The sequence below is a fragment of the Lonchura striata genome, chromosome 2 (assembly GCF_050655825.1).
Source record: "Lonchura striata isolate lonStrDom1 chromosome 2, ASM5065582v1, whole genome shotgun sequence".
Lineage (NCBI taxonomy): Eukaryota > Metazoa > Chordata > Aves > Passeriformes > Estrildidae > Lonchura > Lonchura striata.
The window spans coordinates 102692665-102713297 of record NC_140704.1 but is presented as its reverse complement, the minus strand read 5'-3'; the positions used below and the strand labels follow the sequence as shown (position 1 = coordinate 102713297).

Here is a 20633-nt window from a genome sequence, read left to right as displayed (position 1 = left end):
GCAGGCTAACAATAGAAAATGATTTCATAGGCACAGGGTCTGCTCTGAGCTCACCCAGAGGCTTAAAGTAATTCACACAGGCTCCCTCTTCCACTCTGTCCTTTCCCCCTTGTGCCCTTCCTTGACATCCAGAACACAAACCATCCTGACTAAATTTTATATTTATATGAAGTTTTATCTTGCTTGAAACTGACAGATTTTCAGTGCTTTTCTGTACCTTGCTGAAACATCAGTATGAATAATTGGAATTCTGAGACGCAACATAACACATCATGAAGTTGTAGAGTAGAATAAAAATTTGGTAGCATTTTCAAAATAATTTTCTATGTACAAGAGCGCACTTATTTTAAATGAGGCTTAGCCTTTGGATTGCAGCTGTAGATTGTAGTGTTGGTGTTGGGTGCCATGAATAATCCTCCTAAACTTCAGCTCTCACCTGACAACACCTGTACATGAGTACAATGGTGAGTGACACAGGTCCCACTTCTCAGACATAACTGAGAGTTGTTACTGAAAGAGATTGTCTTTCCTCACTTCAAGAAAAGTCAGTTGAAAAGTGGGATTTTTCAGCTATTAAAGCACTAGCCAAGGACTCAGGCACTTGTTCTTCTAATGTGATATTTGCTAGAAACTGCCTTGTTTATGTGTCTCCAAATTGTTCTTCACTGCTGCCTAAATCTAGGAGCTGTGTACTGTCTGGTTGGAGCTGGGGAAAGCTTCTCATGGATATCTTTGGGATCCAGAGAGCTACTCATTATCTGCAACAAGTTCATACATCCAAAGAAAAATAAGAATCCTTTTCCATCATAGTCCCTTGCAAATTAATTTCATTCTTCAGAACTGGTGAAGTAGAGCACAATGTATATTTTATACTGTCAGGAGTGAAGTGAAAATCTCAAATGCCTAAATACAGGTCAATGCAAACCTTTTTGAGATTAGCTATCAGATCCAATGGGAACCTAATAAAGGTTTTCATCAAAGTTTTTAGTTGTTGGAGGGTTATTTCTGTCTTTGGGTGGGTTTAGTTTGCTTTTGTTTTAAATGTACCAATCTCAAGAATGCTAGACATCTTAGATGTATGACAACTTCTCCTTTAAGGAACAGTTTTAGCCTTCCAAAATAGTTGTAGTTTTAGCCCATAAGGGTATTATATTATTTTACAATAATATAATATTATTGTAAAAGTTATAAGGTATAACTTTTACAATAGTATTTAAGAGATAGTATTTTCTTCACAATTTCTTTAGGTCTATATATAAAAGAGATATTTAGCTAGGAACTGTGTCCAAGCTAGGAACTGTGTCCAAGAGAGTTAGATGTTGTCTACCTGGTTTGGTGACAAAGACTGAAACCATTATTAGATGTCTTAAATGTGTTTCTAACACAGAATTGAGATTAGTCTTAATAAGTGGGTATGTTTTATCTCATCAGGTTTGTAGAAAAACTTGTAGTGCCTAGCTGAATATTTTTTGTACTCTCCCTTTCTTTTTTCTTTTTATTTAATTTAGAAAAATAATAAATGTAAAATTCAATGGCACACTTTTGTATTCTCTCTTCTAATTTTCAGTATTTATTTAGCTTCACCTCCCTAGGAAGCTGGTAACTTCAAGGGCAGAAATGGGTGAAATGTTGTTTATATTTTGTTTTGCATTCCACCAGTTTTCCTCTGATTGTAATTATCCAGCATATTTTTTGCATATTCACATGGCCTTTTACACAGCACCAATACAGTAATTCAAACACATTTGTAATATGTGCCACAGTGGTTTCAGTAGCTGCTGTTATTTATAGTCACTGTTCATGCTAAGTCTTTGGAATTACTGTGAAACAAAATGTTCTTATGTTTGCGGGTTTTTTCCGAGCATTACTTGAAATTATGTTTGCGGGTTTTTTCCGAGCATTACTTGAAATTATGTCTATTTTCCACTCAAACTGGAACATCTGAATGTGCTTTCAGACAGGATGTCCCAGTTTCCTTCACTCACATTTCAACTATCATGAGGTATCAGTAATGGAGACATAAATTAGAAGGCAAAAACTCTGCTAGTTTGCATTGTAGACTGAGAAATACTTTGTAAAGTTGTAGAATCACACTTGTTGTACATCTTAGACGAAAAAAGATTGCAAGGAAAGTGAAAAAGAAGAGATATATGTAGGTGGTTATGGTGAAAAAAAGAATGCATATGTTTTAATTATATTTACAATTAGAATATAAATTTTATTAGAATGTGTATTACCCCGAAGTTTTGTTCAAGTTAGACTAAGTTCTCTGGTGTGAATGGTACAAACTCAGCACAAAGAAAAAAAAAAATGTCATGGATATAATGGAGCACCCTTGCTTGAACACTGCAGAATTGCTGTGAGAGATTTTGTCAGCATTGAATCCTATAAGTCATGAGTTTTCTGGTTCTGTTTATGGACATTGTCTGCCTCTGCCTGAGGTACGTTAGATATTAGCTTCCCCTAGAACTCTGATAATCCTTTGTCACCAAAGTGCCTAGAATGACTGGGTTTTGGAAATAAAGTTTTCCTTCCCCAGACACATCCAGCAGCTCTGGTTGAAGATTAAGTTTTTCCTTTACAATAAATGTTTTAAAGAATTTGTGACAGCTGTAAGTATACCTGAAAGCAAATTGCTGTCAGACTATATGTCAGATGACATTAGAAGAACCAGATAAAACAAATAAACAAGAAAACACTCTTCCCTGACTTAATGGTCTCATTGTTCTGAAGTGTTCTGGGATACAATCATGTAGTGTTAAGTGGTTGAAATGAACATTAAAGATCATGTAGTCTTAATTCCTTGACATGGGCAGGGACATCTCCCACTAGACCAGGTTGTTCAAGACTTTCTCCAGCCTGGCTTTGGACAGGGTTTGGGCATTCACAGCTTGCCTGGGTGACCTCTTCTAGTGTCTAAATACCTTTGCAGTAAAAAATTTGTTCATAATATCTAATCTAAATTTTCCCTTTTTTAATGTGTACACATTACTCCTTGTCCCATCATTAAGTTCCTGATGAAACACCCCCTCCATCTTTGCTGTAGTCTTCTTCAAATACTGAAAAGGTGTTGTGAGGTCTCCACATAAACTTCTCTTGTTCAGGTTGAACAGACCCAACTTTCTCAGCCTCTGATTGTAGGGGAGATTCTCTTATAAACTTTGGGGTCCCCCTCCTGATTTTCTCCAGCAGTTCCATCTTAGGTTGGGGGCACCAGAATTGGACATAGTACTCTAGGCGGGGGTCTCACAAGCACAGAGTGGAGGGAAAGAATCACCTCCTTCAGCTCCTTTGGATGCAACCCAGGATATACTGAAATACTATCCAAAAATGTAAAGCCTTAAGATAGATACAAGAACTATGGGATAAAGCCTCTCACCTGAAAAGGTTAAAGTAGGTGACCAAAATGTCTACCCCTGTGGCTGGAAATTGATTAAAGAATAAGGAAGGATGCCTTAGCATCTCTTTTCAACCTGGTCAGTCTTACCTTTGAAGAGAAAGAAAAGAGACTGCAGAAGATGCACTCCGCACCATAAAAAGAATCTTTTATTTGGAGTCAATCTGAGCTTCCATTGAGATTGACCTTTGAGGAGCTTTTCAGCAAGAGTGAATAACAGCAATGCTAAGATAACATTACTGAAAACATGGTATCTGTAAGAAGGAACATTTTAAATTCATCCAGATTTCTTCTCCGTATTGATTTTTAACTAGTAACATTTTGAGTTGTATACATCTATTTTAGTCTTCCCTGACTTCTGTGAGTATCAATTTTTAACTTTCTGAACAGATATTTCTTCTTTTGTGAGAATTTTAACATCACAATCTTCTTTGTGAGTATGTGTGTGTGTGTGTTCATTTCTGACTAACAGAGGTTTCATGCAACACTATTTTAAAATTAAATTCCTTTCTAAAGTAGAAATTGTATATTAAAGAAAAAACATTTTAAAAGTAAGATCAATTTTTTTCTTAGTTATTTTACTTTTTTTTTTTATTATTTTTCTGGTCCATGAAGTATTGTTTTTTCTCTACATGAAGGATAAAGGACCTTAGAAAGATTCCAAGCAACCACTTAGATGCAGCAGGCTTTTAAGGACTGAGACACCCCTAAACTTGAGGAAACATTGCCCTTCAGGAAAATAAAAACACTTGGAAAATAGAATAGAATCACAGAATCATAGATTTGTTCTGTTTAGAAAAGACTTGAAGGCCACTGAGTCCAGCCATTAACCTGACACTGCCAAGCCCACCATTAAGCCATGTCCCTAACTGTTACTTCTACATATATTTTAAATGCCTATGGGAATTGGCCTTGGCATATCAATCCAGTCTGTTCAAATCCCTCTGCAGAGCCTTCCTACACTCCATCTCAGCTCCATCAGGGAAGTCAGCACTCCCACCTGGTTTGATGTAATCTGCAGACTGTCTGAGGATGCACCTCAGTCCCTTCATCAGGATTATAGATACAAGACATTACACAGGACCAGCGTCAACACTGAGTCCAGGAGAAACCCACTCATGATTAGCCACCAGCTAAATGTAACCCCATTCACCACCACTCTCTGGGCCTGACCAGAGAGCCATATTTTTAATTAGTAAAATGTTTTACCCATGCTATTTAGAGACCAGAACGTGGTTGGTTGGTTGGAAATCTAATCCTTTATAGTTGTCTGTCATTCATCTCCTGCTGCTTCAATTCAAAATCCAAATACCTCAGCTCAAATAATGACAAAAGTATATTGGAACAATACTGTATGTTCATGTACTTAAAGGAAAATATAGGTTATCCCAATGCTGATTTGATATTATTATCAATATTAAACAAGTAGAAGGGAGTAGCACATGCAGTTACAACAATGTCAAAGGAAAATGCAAATCTGTTTTTTATATTACTAATTTAATTTGTATTCAGGATTTAGAATCTACTGATGAATATTTTTGTCACATCATCCATCATAGGCTGGCACTAGAGAGAAGGAAGATAGAAAAATTAAAAACTTGCTTGTTATTGCAAACTAAAGAGCATGAACAACATCCATCAAGACAGACAGATAGAAGATAAAAGTGATTGCCAAAGCCAAGTGATCTATGCTGATTTTCTTTTAAACATTTATTAAAATGCTGTAAATGCAGATCCACTTTCCTTTGGTAAATATTTATTGTTATTTCTTTTGCCATGGACTGGAAACTGTGAACAGTGATAAATTAGTTGTAGAGGTCTGTAATATTACTCTTGCTTTTAAAAATACATTTACATTTTCTACTGAAGTGCTGTTTCTTGTCTCTGATTAGCAGGGATGCATCCTATGCCAGCTGTTAAGATGCTTTTTTCTTTTTGCTGCTGAGTCACAGAACGAGGCGTAGGCCAATAATGGAGGACAGATACTGCACAAGGGATGTGCTACAAAGTTAGCTGTTAGTAGAAGTGTTTTCATTGACTCAGTAGACCTTAGATTAAGCTATAGATCATCTCCTTTGTACCCTCAAACCAGAAATATTTGAGCTTTAATTACATAGAAATACATGCACTTTTTTCTTAAGAGGTGTTCTGAATGCCAATTTATTTCCAAACTGGAGCTAATGCAATTGTACCCTCAGATGCACAGTATCAAAACATATACAAGAATTACTTGCTTTTTAGATAAAATTGCAAGGGATAACATTCCTGATAGCAGTGCTATTGGGTATAAGATAACATGTGCAAGGATGGTGTAAGAGTGTAAAAACTTTGCTCTGACACATAACGCACAATTGTTTCCTTTGTTTTCTCCTAACAAAGGAAAACCAAATGTGCTCAAAACAAAATTGAAAGGGTCTTACTCAGAGGCAACTCAAGTAGCTCTACCCATCAATTGTACCAAGAAACTACAGATAGCTCAGAAAGAGGATCCCTTTTTACTACAGACAACAGAAGAGAGAAATGTGTTTGTGGAACTATACAATTAAAGTAGAGATGAAAAAAAGTTAGGAGGGAGAATAGAAGTCAAAGAAATTTTCATGTTAATGAAAAGAAGAGGGACTATGTGAAAACAAAAAAGAAGACACTTGACATGAAATTATATTCATTGTCATCTAGAACAATGTAATGCACCTAGCAGTGAGGAAAGAAAATCCATACAAATTAATAGATTTAGAATTTGTTTTAATCTAAGAGGAATAAGACCTATGTGTCAGCACAGGCAGGATATTGAACTTGGTTTCTCAATGCAAATAAGTGCTCAGAAAAGCTAACAATTTTTTATTTAATTATAAGAGCATAGAGAATAATATGAGAAAGTGTGTTGGCAAAAGCTGACATTCATTTTCAGGACAAGACTGATTTGTACTACATTATCCAAGTTCTGTGTCACCAAAGCTCCATTAAATCCAATGCAACCACAGAGTACAGATAGATGGCTGCATCACATTTTGTTTGCAGCAAAAGGATTCATCTCTCAGCAAAAGCATGTTGGTTGCTGCCATAAAATTCTCTGTAAGAGACTCTTGCCTCTGCATCTGTTTGCTTTACAAAGTCAAAAATAATCTCTTCAGCTTCTTCATAGAATACAAAACATGGGCTCTGGGAGAAACTTCAAGATCCCTCTTTCTCCTGGGCCCTCAGGGCTGTGCTAGGATGAATATTCATGTCTTAACTTCATTTAACTTTGGGCATCTGAATTAGAAGATGACAGTCTCTTAGAGTCTTTGCTGAATGTTGAATCATTCTTCAAAAAAATAGTTAACACATTTGAAGGCAAAATTTAATTTTCAGGCTTTTAAGGTAGGTTTAGAAATTCTGATCATAAGCTTGGTTTTTATGTGGCAATACCACATAAAATACCTGTTAACCCTTCCAAACTATCATATCCTAGTGGTGCAGTTATGTAGAAACCTGACATGACTTAAGAGCTTTCTACCTTCAAAAGAAAGAGCAATATTCCACTCCATCACCTCTGCTGTTTCACCATTTCATACTGTACAACCCTTCCCAACCTTGAGCCACCAAAACATTGTCTTTGTGGTAAATTAATTCAATAAACTAAATATGGCTGAAAAAAAACGCCAACAACAAACCACAAAACACAAATCCCCCCAGCAAAAGCAATACAGTATTTTTGTACTGTTATGACAAGTAGAATAGGTTTATCAACCCATTGCTTTCACAGACTCTTATGTGCATTTGTCTTCAAAAAGGGATGTGTCACAGTAGACCCAAGAGAAGTGAGATTGTTTCACAGAGATGAATGCAAATATCAAATGGGAACGAAAGAGCTAGAGAAGAGAGAGAGAGGAATGACTGGTTTAGGAAGAAGATGGAGATACCTCAACCCCTTGAAACAGCTATGTTGTCTCATTAATCTATATCCAAATAAGGGATTAAATCTTATTTTATGTCTTGTGCATTTTCTCCCACTTTCAGCTTTAAATGTGTGGTAATTTTGATTAAACTATCACATTAGTAACATATCATAATTACTATGTAAGTTCCCATTTCCCAATTTTTAAGGCACTTATCTACCTATAGAAGGAAGGTATAAATAGTGCTCCTGCTTAGTCTCTAATTCAAAAGAGAAGTTAAATATAAATAACTCCACTGCTTCCTGGAATGGATGGCATTTGCTGGTTTACTTGAAAACAGAGTTTTATTTTATTTGTGTTGCTGGGGTTAGAGGAACTACACTGCAGTAAAAGATTCCTAACCCAGCAAGTCTGACACAGAAAGAAATCTGTATCAAACATATTAATATACCAATAAAATAATATAAATATTCAAATTTTCTCTGCTTAAACATGTTTCCATTCTCCATCTAAGATATGCTTTTTTCGTTTCCCTTGGGAATCTAAAACATAAACAGTAAAAATTTCCAAGTGCCTCTTTCCCTGCTGAAGTGTAAACTTAAGCTTTATCTTTCATTTAGATCCAACTTCATTCATATTCAAAGCAGGAGACTTCTCCCTAGAGCTAATAAGCACCTTAAATCTACGTTAGCCTGCCAGTGTGTTATTCTGGGTTCAAAATCAAGAGCTCAGTTGTTATGGGCTGACATTGTGAATATTGAGCAGTGACTTTGCAAAGGTGTTTGCCTAAGTGCTGAAAACCTGAGTTAGCATCAGTGTGAAAACAAACCAAGAGCTTGGATAAAGAGCTGACCTCGAGATCACCCTAAACTCTACCAGAGCCTCAGCAGGGCATTGCAATAGTCAAAAAACAGTAAAGAATTTCACAAAAATTCCTTAGAACAGAACTAAGTCTAACTCTGGAAGAAAATTATATTTCCAAATGCCTTTACTTCTCAGTCTCTTTGATGAAGTTCCCAAAGAATTCTAGTGTTAATGATAAATTTCCTGATGTACACTTGCCTCCCAGAAAAAGAGCTGCTAGATGTATTGCACTGATTTTTACAGATGCTATGGGAGAGATACTAAACTTCAAAAGTCTAAGTGTATCTCTTGATTAGTTAGGTAAGCATCTATGAATTACAGATTAAAATATTTCCCATATTGGAGCCAAGTGGAATTTTCAGTCAAATAAAATTAAGGTTTTGTAAAAAATTGCAAAATAATTTTAAAATACTAGGCAAAAAATTCCTATATTGCACACAACTAGTAAACTGCTTTATGTTCTCTTCACAGAGAGAAAAAAATCTGTGTATGATAGGAAAGATAAATCTACCAGTTTAATGTTTATGGATTTTTTTTTCTGATTTGATTATGTAGTTAAAAAGGTAGATCTGTGGCAATATAGCTAAGAAAATATGTCCTTCTTAAGACATTATGCATATTTGTCAAAACATAAAATGTACCAGCATAAATAGAGAACACTCTTCAAATTTCAAGATTGAATCAAAAGCTTTTCAGTTTGAGAAAGGAAATGATAGCTGTTGGTAACAAATTTTGAATCCAAAGAATATTTTGTAACATTAAGAATCTAGGAGTAAATAGAAAATTAGAGAAGGGCTTCTATAAAAAATAAGAAAGCCACTGAACAAGGTTCAAAGTTCAAGAATAGAGTATAAATGAGTTCAAGAGATTCCTAGGGTACAATTGTTTCTCAACAAGGAAGAAATTGATGGATATGATGAAAAAGTGAGAAGTTGAATTCTGGGAATAATATAAACCTATGGGGAAAAAAATACACATGCTGAGTTGCTTGGGCACTTTGTAGTTCAAACGTGTTTCATGTTCACTAACCTCTGATAGAATTCTTTATCAGTTTGATTTGATTGTACTTCAGGGTGCACTGTTGCAGACTTTTGCCAGAGCTGCTCATTGCTTCAGCAAGTGCTGTTAGCTAAAAGTGCAATGCTGTCTAATTATTTCTTTTGAAATATGAAGCCCTATTGTATGTATTGTGTATTATTTTTAAATACGATTCAAGCCTTTGAGAAAGCCACAATTGACCAAGTTTTCTGAGGCAATCCTAGGTTTTTGTATGTTATTTTAGGGAATGTGCTTTCTTTTTTATGGGAAGATAAATGTGACTTGGTTGTCATTTTGTCAGTAAGGCTGCCCAGGATTTTGCAATTGTTACATGTTTGTTCAAGTCGTATCATCACCCTGGTAACTACTGCTGTACAGTCCATTTCCACCATCTGAGTTGTTGTGACAGTTACTGTTTGAAGACAAACTTGCAGCTTTTCCCAAAGATTTGGCAACCTGAGCTGATAATAATAAAAGAAAAACTGGTGACAATCCTTTCATGCTGCTATAGGTGAGTGGTGGAAGTGTGTACATGATAGGTTCTTTATCTTCTCACTTTCTTCACTTTTTGAAAGACAAGTATGGTTCATCTGACTTCTTTCAGTAGGATCCAGTGCTTTAACTAGGTCCTCTTTACACTGAAAGGAGCCAATGGAAGTTCAAAACATGTGTACCAAATGACAACGCTAGTAGTCTTTATATATAATGCTAAAAAGCACAGGTTTGCTTTTGCTTTTTGAAATATTCTTTGTTTCCTAAGCATATTTTCATGTTGTTTTCATCTGAAACAGCATCAGACCCATAAGATTGTCACTTGCCTCTAATTATTTAGCCTGTATTGTCTGATTTCAACTGATGTGTATTCTGTGAGGGTATTCAGATATGCTTAATCTTAGAGACTTCTTGCTCCTTTCAATTACAGAATTAACAGAGGTCACAGCTAAAATCAGGAGAGAAATTTGGCAAAGCATAAAAGGGAGCATTGTTTGCCTCTATCTCTACTCTTTCACTCAATTTCTGCTGCTTTATCTATATCCCTGTCCATACTAAGTCATTATGTTACATGAAAAAAAATTAATATCTGAGCCTGGGAAAGTCAAAGCTTGGTTTTTGTTTGTTGCTTTGTTGCTTTGTTGCTTTGTTTGAACACAAGGACCCCAAGATATATTAATCATCCCACCCTTCTGAATCTTTTCAGTCTGGTTATCATATGAACTTCCTTTCCCAAAAAGAACTTTTTTATGCATTTTTTGAGGGCTCACTTGAAACAGAAAAGAAAACACTCCTCTCAGACTGGATTTGTATTCACTCCATACTGAGCACTTTGGCTGTGATCCAGCAAAGCATTTAAGGTTAGTTTATCTTTAAGCATAATCCCATTGAAGTTAGTGGCATGATCCATGTACTTAAATTTAAACACATAGCTGAGTGCTTTGCTGGATCACAGCCAGAGTACTCAGTACCTTACAGGATTGAACACTCTCTTTTCCTTGATACTGGCCTAAGGCTAGATATACAGACCCGTGAGAATGTATGTTCCTTATAGTATAGAGGTTAAACACAGTGTTCTCAGATTCTTTCATATTCCATTCAATAGAAGATATGATCCAGTTTCTTAAAACTCTTGCCAGTTGTATTGAAAGTGGAAACATTACAATTCCAAAAGAGTCTTACCTAGACTGTCACTTTCCTTTCTCTTTTTTGATCATGCTGAATTTTATAGCTCAGGAGATTCAGGTCAAGTTGGTGTTCTGAATGAAGGTAATTTGTTAACACACGTTTAAATCCCTGCAATGTTCTGCTGACAAAGGCTAACTTAATACGCAACAGATTCAGCACCTCTCTGGTGGTGATATGTGTTTTAAATTAAAGTGCTTTTTACAGTTTGGACTAACTTGAGCCATTTGGGACTGATTGAATGTCAAGTGCTTCAGGCAGCTGAAGTTAAATGTTTCTGTGTGAGTTTGTTTAAGGCTGGTTTGGATAGTAAGACCTATGGTTCCTATTGAAATGGGGGGATATCTTGAATATTTGTACATAATAAAATGAGAAACACTGTTTCCATCAGATTAATGGATTAATGCATATAAATAAAATTCTGTTGTTAGTGAAAATATATTTTTTTTTCATTGACTGCTTCTCAGCACATTTAAAGGTGATTTCAAATCTGATTAATGGGAATAAGTTTGGACTCAAACATGGATTCACTTGAAAGGTGTTTTGCTTCTCTTCCTTCTTAATGTTTTCTTTTTTCTCCTCACTCTTAAGCACCCTTGTACAATTCAAAGTCCATGTTCCTTATCTGAATGTCAGCCAATCAGACTTTGTATCTGTACAGACTAATGATACATTCCAAGTATTATTTGCTTGATTATAAAGCCTGTTTTGATGGGATACAATCACTTTTCTGTTCTCAATGACCCACTGAATGATGACATTACTCAGAATTCCATTTAGATGATGCAAATGACCTAATCAACTTGTCTTCTGCCATGGCACTAACTGAACTCAAATGTCAAAGAAAACTTAGTAAACAAAATCTTCCTTTTATGTAACTGAAACTATACTGTGGGAAATAGCCATAGAAATTGTTTTGTTTTTTCATTTGCATGATATAGGTGTACAGGTGCTTACTCTTTAATACACTCAGGATTTTGTTTCTAAACAAAGAAAGAAAAACCACAGAACAAAAAAGTAAAATTACATTATGCAAAAATTACAACATAGTTATTTTGCTTCACTTTTCATAATTAACTATAAACTATGTCTTAATTCAAATTTTGCACCAAGTTCTCAATTAAGTAAATATTCCTCTTCTGCATTTTCAAGTATTGATCATAGTTGTTCTGTTTCCTCTGTTTCTTTCTTTTCCAGTAAAACAAGCCTGAGTCATGCAAGTTATGAAATATAATAAGTATTGTACTGGTAGAATAAGCACAGTAGCTCAAGGTTACTTGTATTAAATATTGTGATATGGGTCACACAGAAACATCAAAATTAAACTGTGTATTTGGTAGTAGTCGAGTTTCAACAGCACTGAGATTTCTGGGAAACAGCTATTTATTTTTGCTTTGGTGGCCTATGTAGCTGAGTTTGCTGTTTTAGCTGCTTTATCTAATGTTCAAGATTTCTAGTGAAAAATAGATTAATAATATTTACATGACCTGCTCTCATATCTTGGCTGCAACACATGCTTCCACAAAATTGCCACCTAAAAAGATGGACATAGTTCGCCTCAGACACACACAGGAGTTTTTCCATAAGAAAATGTTTGAAAGTCTAATCCAGTCCTTGCTTGCACATTAATTTGGCAACATCAGGGCAAAAATCTTGATAGGTAATGTAAAAATGCTGCCAACTAGTTTTCGAACTATTTCACTTTCCTCAATATCATACCCAGTTAACTGTAAAACAATATTTGATTGTTTTGAGGGAGTTCTTATGCTGAAGAAATGCTAATTACCATCTTTCTGCAAGACTGAGACTTGAAAGTCACTATCAATGTTAACAATGGTTCATTACAAGTGATCCCACCTTCCAGGTTGTCTGTTCTTTTGATTTCAGGCAGATTTACATGTGCCAGAGGCCATAATGATCTTTCCGTAATAAGGTTATGATCCTGAGGCATTTCATGTCTTCCTTTAAAATGAAGATCAGGACTGAAGTTTGATGGTCTGCAATAAGAATCATACTTTACATTCCTTGAGAGAAATCAAGAGTACTTGATCCATTACATTTAAAGTGTGGTTATGAGAGATAATTTTCATATTTTTCTGGATATTAAGCATACACATATCAGCATCTGTAAGAAATGTTACAGATTTGTGATGAAAACCTTCACCATTAGTCTATGGCTCAGTGATGCAGCACTCTCTTTATGTCATTGAAAATGAGGTCATTTTTAGGTAAACACTGTCTGCCAACAGAGAGATTCATAGAGACATCACATGATCAACTAGACCAAAATATATTAATCTAATGTTGAGACAAGCAACAACAATAATTCAAACAACATTTGAATTTTTTGAACCACTTAGGGACTAGTGTGAAGTTCTGATTTCTAAGATCACCACAGTTTGGGATTTTCTTCAAGAATTAAGATCACAACAATTAGAGAAAAAAATTGTGAATACAAGTAACCCAAAAAAATTTCAAGTAGAACTATATTGACTGTGATGTTTTTTACACCTCAATTACAATGTTTAAACTCCATTTTTCATATAGTTATAAAAATCAAATAAATACTGAATGATGAATAGACTGATGCATTATTTTGGTCTAAAATCTATCTCCAAAAAAGTAAATGAATAATATTTTTTGTGCTGTGGAATTAATCCATAATTTTAGAAGTTGTATATTAACTTAAGCATTATTGTATTTGTACCTTTGATCTGACATATATTCCATTTACAGTTTTACATCCAATTTATAAACTTCTACTTATGGTCAGCAGTCCAAATTCATAAAGTGTATTTTTATGTATAAGTACATTTATAAACACAAACATATGAAATAATATTTATCTTTAGTATAAAAAGTCACCCAGAAACATTCTGAAAAATACAAAGCAAGATAAAATCTATTTAACATAATTAATTTAAAATACATTGTACAATTTAAAGACTAACATCAGCCTCACAATTATTTATTTAATCTCTGGTCTTCAAGTATATTTTATTATTTCTTTCCCTCTTTTTTCTCTCAATTTTATTTGAAATAGGAGTAATTAAATTTAAAATCCCAGTGAGTCTACCACAACATTCATGGGAATGACATAATAAATGTCCTACAACAGCCAAGGCAAGTCATCAACATTGTTTTACTGCTGCTTGATGTTTTTTGCCATAAAGATTATTGTGCTTCACACACAAAAAGCTCTGTTGACTATCAATCTTACATGTATCAAATCTTTGCTTCACCTTTTTCTTCGTCTGTAATATTCCTTGCCTTCACTTGAATATTGTCTGATTCTTTGGTATCAAGATTTAAAAAAAAAAAAAAAACAGTTAAAATTTTCAAAGCCTTGAACTCAAAAAAAAAAAAAAAAAAGTCAGTTTTATATTCACAGGAAATTATAGTTGGATTTTAAACAACTGTATTTATCATGAGTGTTTGGACTCCATCTGGCACCACTTTTGTTTATTCTTTCATATTTGCAAATTATAAGGTGGGGACACTGAGTGTATAAAGAACAAGATTTTATAAGGAAAAGATTTTCCTTACTGAAACAATCAAATATAAGTATCCTTAAGAGTATTTTTTTCCCTGGATTTGGTAAGTAAGTGGTGTGTGACAAATTAAATCATGATGAGGCAAATTGTTCATCCGATGTAGCAGCGACTACACAAATCAAGTGCTCCTCTGAAATCCAGAATCTAAGAAAAGTCCCAGCCAGAGTCTGCTTTATTCATTATCAAAGTCTGTTCTGGATATTCCAAACCTTGACATCTCAGTTTTTTTTATTTAGCCTAGGGATTTTGCTTTTGTGTTTTCTGACAAAAGTTATGAATTTTATGAAAAGAACCCCTCAAATCCTGTTGATTATATCCATTTTTCTTGTAGCTTAAGGAGAGATGCTTAGAAAACATTGTTAGCTCAAAAATTAAAATCTGAAAGAATTAAACAAGTTGGGAGGAATAGATGTACCTTTCTTTCCCCTACAACATCACAAGTCCAAACATTATTTCTGTGTGTGAGTAGGGCTGATAAAACTAAAGAACATGAGCACATACCCCCATATGTACACACATATATAGACTCAACATTTAGAAAAGCAAACAAAACCTATGTTCCCTAAACATTATAGAACACAATGAAAGTGGTGTATGGATTTCAATAAAGCAGTATGTACTTCAATAAAAAAGATAATTCTAGCAATTTGGCCTGCTAGTTACCTGGTATAAGATGCTTTGTTCTATAACAACAAAATCTTTCAGGTTTTCTATTTTTTGAGTTTTTTTTTTTGTTGTATCTCTCACATCCCTTCCATGGGTCTATGAATTTAGAATGAACTAGTAAGGTCTGAATAAGTTACATACCAGGAAATGGAATATGCAAATTTTCTTTCCAAGAACACCCCTTCTACTAGAGAAATATGATTTTACAGTAATTTTCATTTGATTTTACAGTAATCTTCAACTGATGACTGAAAGTTAACAGAGTTAAGTACTTCAAACTGTTTCAGTTAAGATTTATTGTTATTGTATAAAAGGTAAATCATCATTTGTTATTTTGTTTAAATGTGGAAAATATAATTACAAAAGGCCTGTAGTCTATATTTAAACACCTTTTCATTTCTCTGTTGTAGCACAGAAGCAGGGTATAGCTGTGGAAGAATGGAAGAGTAATATTTCACTAGAAATGTTTTGGCAAACTTGAAGAAAAGGCCTGAATAGTTCTATTTTGCTTTATTTTTCTGTTTGAGTGTTTCCATTTTTTAAATATAACTTTAATCAAGAGAGTTCCCATTAACATTTTAATCAAAATCCCTAACAAGAGCTTCTCCTTTTTATATTCTTCTGATATGGATGTACTCATGAACATTTGTAAATGTAGCCAATTATACTAAAGAAATACCAGACATCACTCTACTTCTACTATTAGGAAGTGATCTTCAGTGTCCCAGACAGGTTACTGCACAGCAGAATAACAGCCACAGCCAACCTTAATGAAAGACATTATCTTACCTAAGAGTTTTCCTCTTGTCTCATCTCAATTGGTTATCCTCTGTTATACTCAAACAAATATGTTGCACAAGTATAAGATCTGATTTGTAACATGTCACTTAAATAACTGTAAAACTTCACTTATAAAGTTGGTAAAAATTTAATATTTTAATTATTGTGTACATTTGGCATACTTCAATATCTCCTTTAGAGCTGCACTGGTATATGAATTCTGGATTTGCATATAAGAAAGCCTTGAATAAATGGATTTATAATCAAACAAAAAAGCAAAACACAAGAAAACCATGCATACACAAATCTTCTTAATGGGCTTAATTTTTCAAGTACACTGGAGACAAAAGTAACAGATCTCCAATGTATTATAATTTTTGGCATAAAGGCTTCTTTATTCGTGGATCATTGATCTGACAGACTGAAAAGGCAATGACTTCTATTTCTTCTGGTGTCTTACATCAGTCTATTGTGAGGAAAATAGACAAAGCATTCAGATTTGTGTGCACTGGCATCAGATTGAACTCCTCTGCTAATGCCTGTGTTTGTCATCTCAAGGAAGATTGGGATTATATCCTATCCAGTGTGTGCACTGTTGCTGATGAGCTGTTCATAAAAGCACTTGTAGAAGCCAGTTGCACAATTTTTGTGTACTATAATATACTGAAGTTTCTAGGCAAATAAGCTTTACAGCTAAGCCATCTTGTCCTTTAACAAATTTATTAAGGGGAATGTGGGTATTTCTTTATACTCTTGAAGAGACACAAGGAATTAATTTTTTTGGCTACTCTTTGTCTCATAAACAAGTCAATTGAGTCATCCAATGCAAAACGAATCATGGGTAGGCAGGTAGTGTGAAGAAAAACACTTTTCCAAACTCAGATTGCTTCTATGGGATGGATAACTCCAGGTTCTGGATATAGAAGACAAGTATTAGACTGTGAAACATAAGTTTCATTGATTATTCTGTTAGATTTGTAATTTCATAGCACAATCCATAGGAAAATATCCAATTAACCTTCCCTACCCCATGCTGTCTGCATACAAAGATTTCATCCTGCACACCAGCTATGAAACTTTCACTCATTGTTTTATTTTCTTTAGGATATCATAAACAATTACTGTGGTGATGTAGACTTTGTACCACCATTGTGGAAGAAAAAGGGTTAAATGTATCCTAGACTTAAGAAAAATCTGAAAACTTCTAGCTCTGTGGGATGCAAGAATAAAAATGTGATTCCGCTGTAAGGAAGAGAAAGACCAGACATGGATACTTGTTACTCTTCCCAGCTTCCTTCATGCTCTTTTTTTCTGGGGAAAAGAGGAGATTTTACTCCTTTCTTTTACATTTTAAAACATGACTCTTCCTGCAGCAGGCCAGGTTAGGAGAGGTAATTGGACCCAGCTGTCTATCTTGTCATGACCCAAACTCAAAATTCAAAGTCCCTTTGTTTAGCCAGCCTTACTACTACTGAAGGGAAAGAAGGAAACACTTGAGTCACTACTCAATCTTAGCATGCATTAGAGGTGCAAAAATTATTATAAAACTAGTGTGACATTTTTCATGGAGGCCTATAATTACTGATAGAACTGAAAAATCATACTCCTATTTTTGGCTTCTCAGGAGTGAAAGAAAATTCATTAATCATTCAATAGTATAGTCTGCTTTTATATCACACCTTCCATTGATCAAATGGATCTAGGATTAATCGAGTTAATTGATTTTGTTGCTTAAATCCAGACTGCTTTAACCATGGAATAATTTTAAGCTCTAGAACTAATTCTGAGAGAATGAATAGGGCTAAAAGAATACATTATCTTCTGATGATTAATATTATTCTTCTACTGACCAGCCAAATTACTTTCTGATCAGTTTGTACCTATTTAATCTTGTTTTGAAGTGAATATGGTGATCATGATCAAGGGAGGCATGACATGACTTGTAACATTTTCTGTGTTCATATTATGAAGTGGAACTGAGAAATAAAGTCTATAAAAATAAATGAGAAAATTTTTGCTTAATTTATTCATTTTTCTATTCCTAGCTGTAAACTATTAAATATATGTATATATATATATATATATATATATATATATATATATATATATATAGTTTCTCTGGCCTATAGGATTTCTGAATTCAATGAAAATAAAAATGAAGTATAAAAGACAATAACTTGTAAATTTCCAGCATTTTTTTATCTCATCAACTAATAATTATTTTTAAATTTTTTATACTTATTTCCTAAAATGAAATAAATTTCAAAATGGAAGTTATTTCAATCAAATACCTGCAAATTGGACAAGCAACACAAACTTTAAAATCTTAAAGCATAATACTTTAATAAATCAAAAGTCTTTTTTCCCTTCCTGTGTAAGAAAAAGCAATTTGTGAATACTTACATTTCTTCATTTATTCATAATACCTTTAACAATTTTTTTTTCAAAAATTAAAATTTCATTAGAACATTGTCCCATATATGTCAATAATTGCCTAAAGAGACACATTTTTTAAAGAAGAAAATATTTTAGCATCAATAGCCAATTAAAACAAGCAATTTTTGATAATTTTGAAATCTATATGTTCTCATTGCTGCTGGATCACACCATTTCAAGTGGATCTACAATCACCTACACTGAGGTAAGCTTAAAATGTCCTCATAGTCCTCCACTGACACCCTTGAATCAGTGTCAGTGAGTCACACTTTAATACTCAGCACTGTTTGGTTCTGAACCTAAGAGCTGAGTGGAAAAAAGTCTATGGTTTCTTTTAAAAACTCTCCTATTATTGCTGGAAGTAGATCAGAGCCTTGTATAACATAGTGCAAATTCTTTGATTTCTGTATTCAAAAGCCAGTGTTTCTGAGAAAATTATGTCTATTCTATTAAATATGTCCCACACCGTAGTCACCATAGACTGTAATTTTTATATTTCCCCATAAATAGGATCTGTCCTAATGCAGAGCCAAAACTCAAAGTGTTCTTTATCTTCCAGATCTTACACATGTTACTGAGCTTATAGGTCAGGATTTGAAGGTGGTTTCAAATTAGATATTGAAGAATAGATAGAGCCAAGATTCATAATTGAAAGATAATGACTGAGGCACTCATCTGTGAAGTTTATGCATGTTTTCAATTAGTTGAAAATGTTCTTTACACAGTTTAATATATAAGACAGGTTAGACTGGTGCCATGTTTTAACCCCAGCTTGGAAAGAAGATCCACACAGCCACTCACTCACTCATCTCCCCAGCAGTGGGACTGGGAAGAGAAACGGAGGGGTGAAAGCTGGAAAACACAAGGGTTGAGATGAAAACAGTTTAATAGGGAAAGCCAAAGCCAGGAGGAGGAATGACTGAGCATGAATAGGCCAAGTTAATGCTTTGAGAAGTGTTTTGTGTTGATTTATTGAAATATTCAATCAACACAAAACACTTCTCAAAGCATTAACTTGGCCTATTCATGTTCAATCATTCCTCCTCCTGATTACAGGGTCAAGAGAACAGTTGCAATGACCCTTTAATAATTTTCATCTTTGGGCTTAGTACAGAAACAAAGTAAAACAAGGAATTCATTCACTGCTTCCCATGGGCAAGCAGGTGTTTGGAAATCTCCAGGAGAGCAGGGTGCCATCATATGTTAAGGGGACTTGGGAAGACAAATGCCATCACTCCAAACCTCACCTCCTTCCTCCTGATTCACACACTTTATATAAAGAGCTTGATGCTATATGGTCTGGAATATCCCTTTGGTCAGTTGAGGTCACCTGTCCTAGCTGTGCCTCCTCCCAGCCTCCCAAGCACCCCCAACATCCTCCCCAGTGTGTCAATAGAAAAAACAGGAAGGACTTTGGTTCTGTGCAATCCCTGCTCAGCAGTAAGAAAAGTGTCTCTGCATTACCAACTCCCTTTTCATCAGAAATCTAAAACACTAACCCATACCAGCTACTATGAAGAAAATTAACTCAACTTCAGCCAAAACCAGGAAATCTAGAAAAAAACTGTACAATGTTTCAAACAATAGAGATGTTGTATAGGACAACTCAGACATTTTGAAACTGGGAATAAAAACATGAAAAATCAAAATGAAAGGAGAAAAACTAGGAACCTGCTATCCATTTTGGGGGAGTAAGAGTAAGGCATGTTGAATCACAGACCCCCTTTTAAGTTTGATCACTGCTTTCTCAGAAGAGCAGAACACCTTTTCATGACCTCCTTTAGATGCTCTTGATCACATTTATACCTATATAAACCCATCCTAGGCACAAAGAAATAAAGGTTTTGCTGTCATGACCAAGATTCTGTCTTGAAACTGAGCATGCAAACAAGTCCCAAGTTTAAGAGAGACCACAGACAGATGTGCGAAGGAAAAAAAAATGCTGTACCTGCTCTCTTCATTTAATGAGTTGCTTCTTTCTGTGAAGGAATTCCTCCCAGACACTGTTTTCTCTGCTTGGCTGTGTCTCAGCATTCACTCGTGTTGTACATCATTTATCAGTACCAGTTCTGGGAGATAACCAGCAACTGAGAGATGTGTAGTATGTTTTGGATGAAAGCTGTCCCTGTTGCCTTTAACAATGCCAATTGTTCTATATCCCCAGTGTTCTGCTGTTGTCTTCTGTGGTTAGAAACAGCATTCCCAGCTGCAGTGGGAAAGGGTTTTGAATAAATATTAGGCAGAGAGCAAGCATGCTATATGTAAGTTTTGCATTAATTGTATTTTTATCTGTGATTATGAGTAGATTTAAAATTTGTATGCATTTCTAAATTAGGGGCTTAT

General features: G+C 34.6%; 1 protein-coding gene across 3 annotated transcripts in view; it reads right to left on the bottom strand.

Moving 5' to 3' along the window:
- The window catches only part of CDH19 (cadherin 19), a 113980-nt gene extending 93575 nt beyond the window's left edge, over positions 1-20405 (bottom strand). For all 3 annotated transcript variants that reach the window (XM_085571895.1, XM_085571898.1, XM_021530887.4), the window contains exon 1: positions 20239-20405. The gene's annotated coding sequence lies outside the window, so the exon portion shown is untranslated. The remainder of the gene's footprint in view (positions 1-20238) is intronic.
- Positions 20406-20633: the final 228 nt, after the last annotated feature.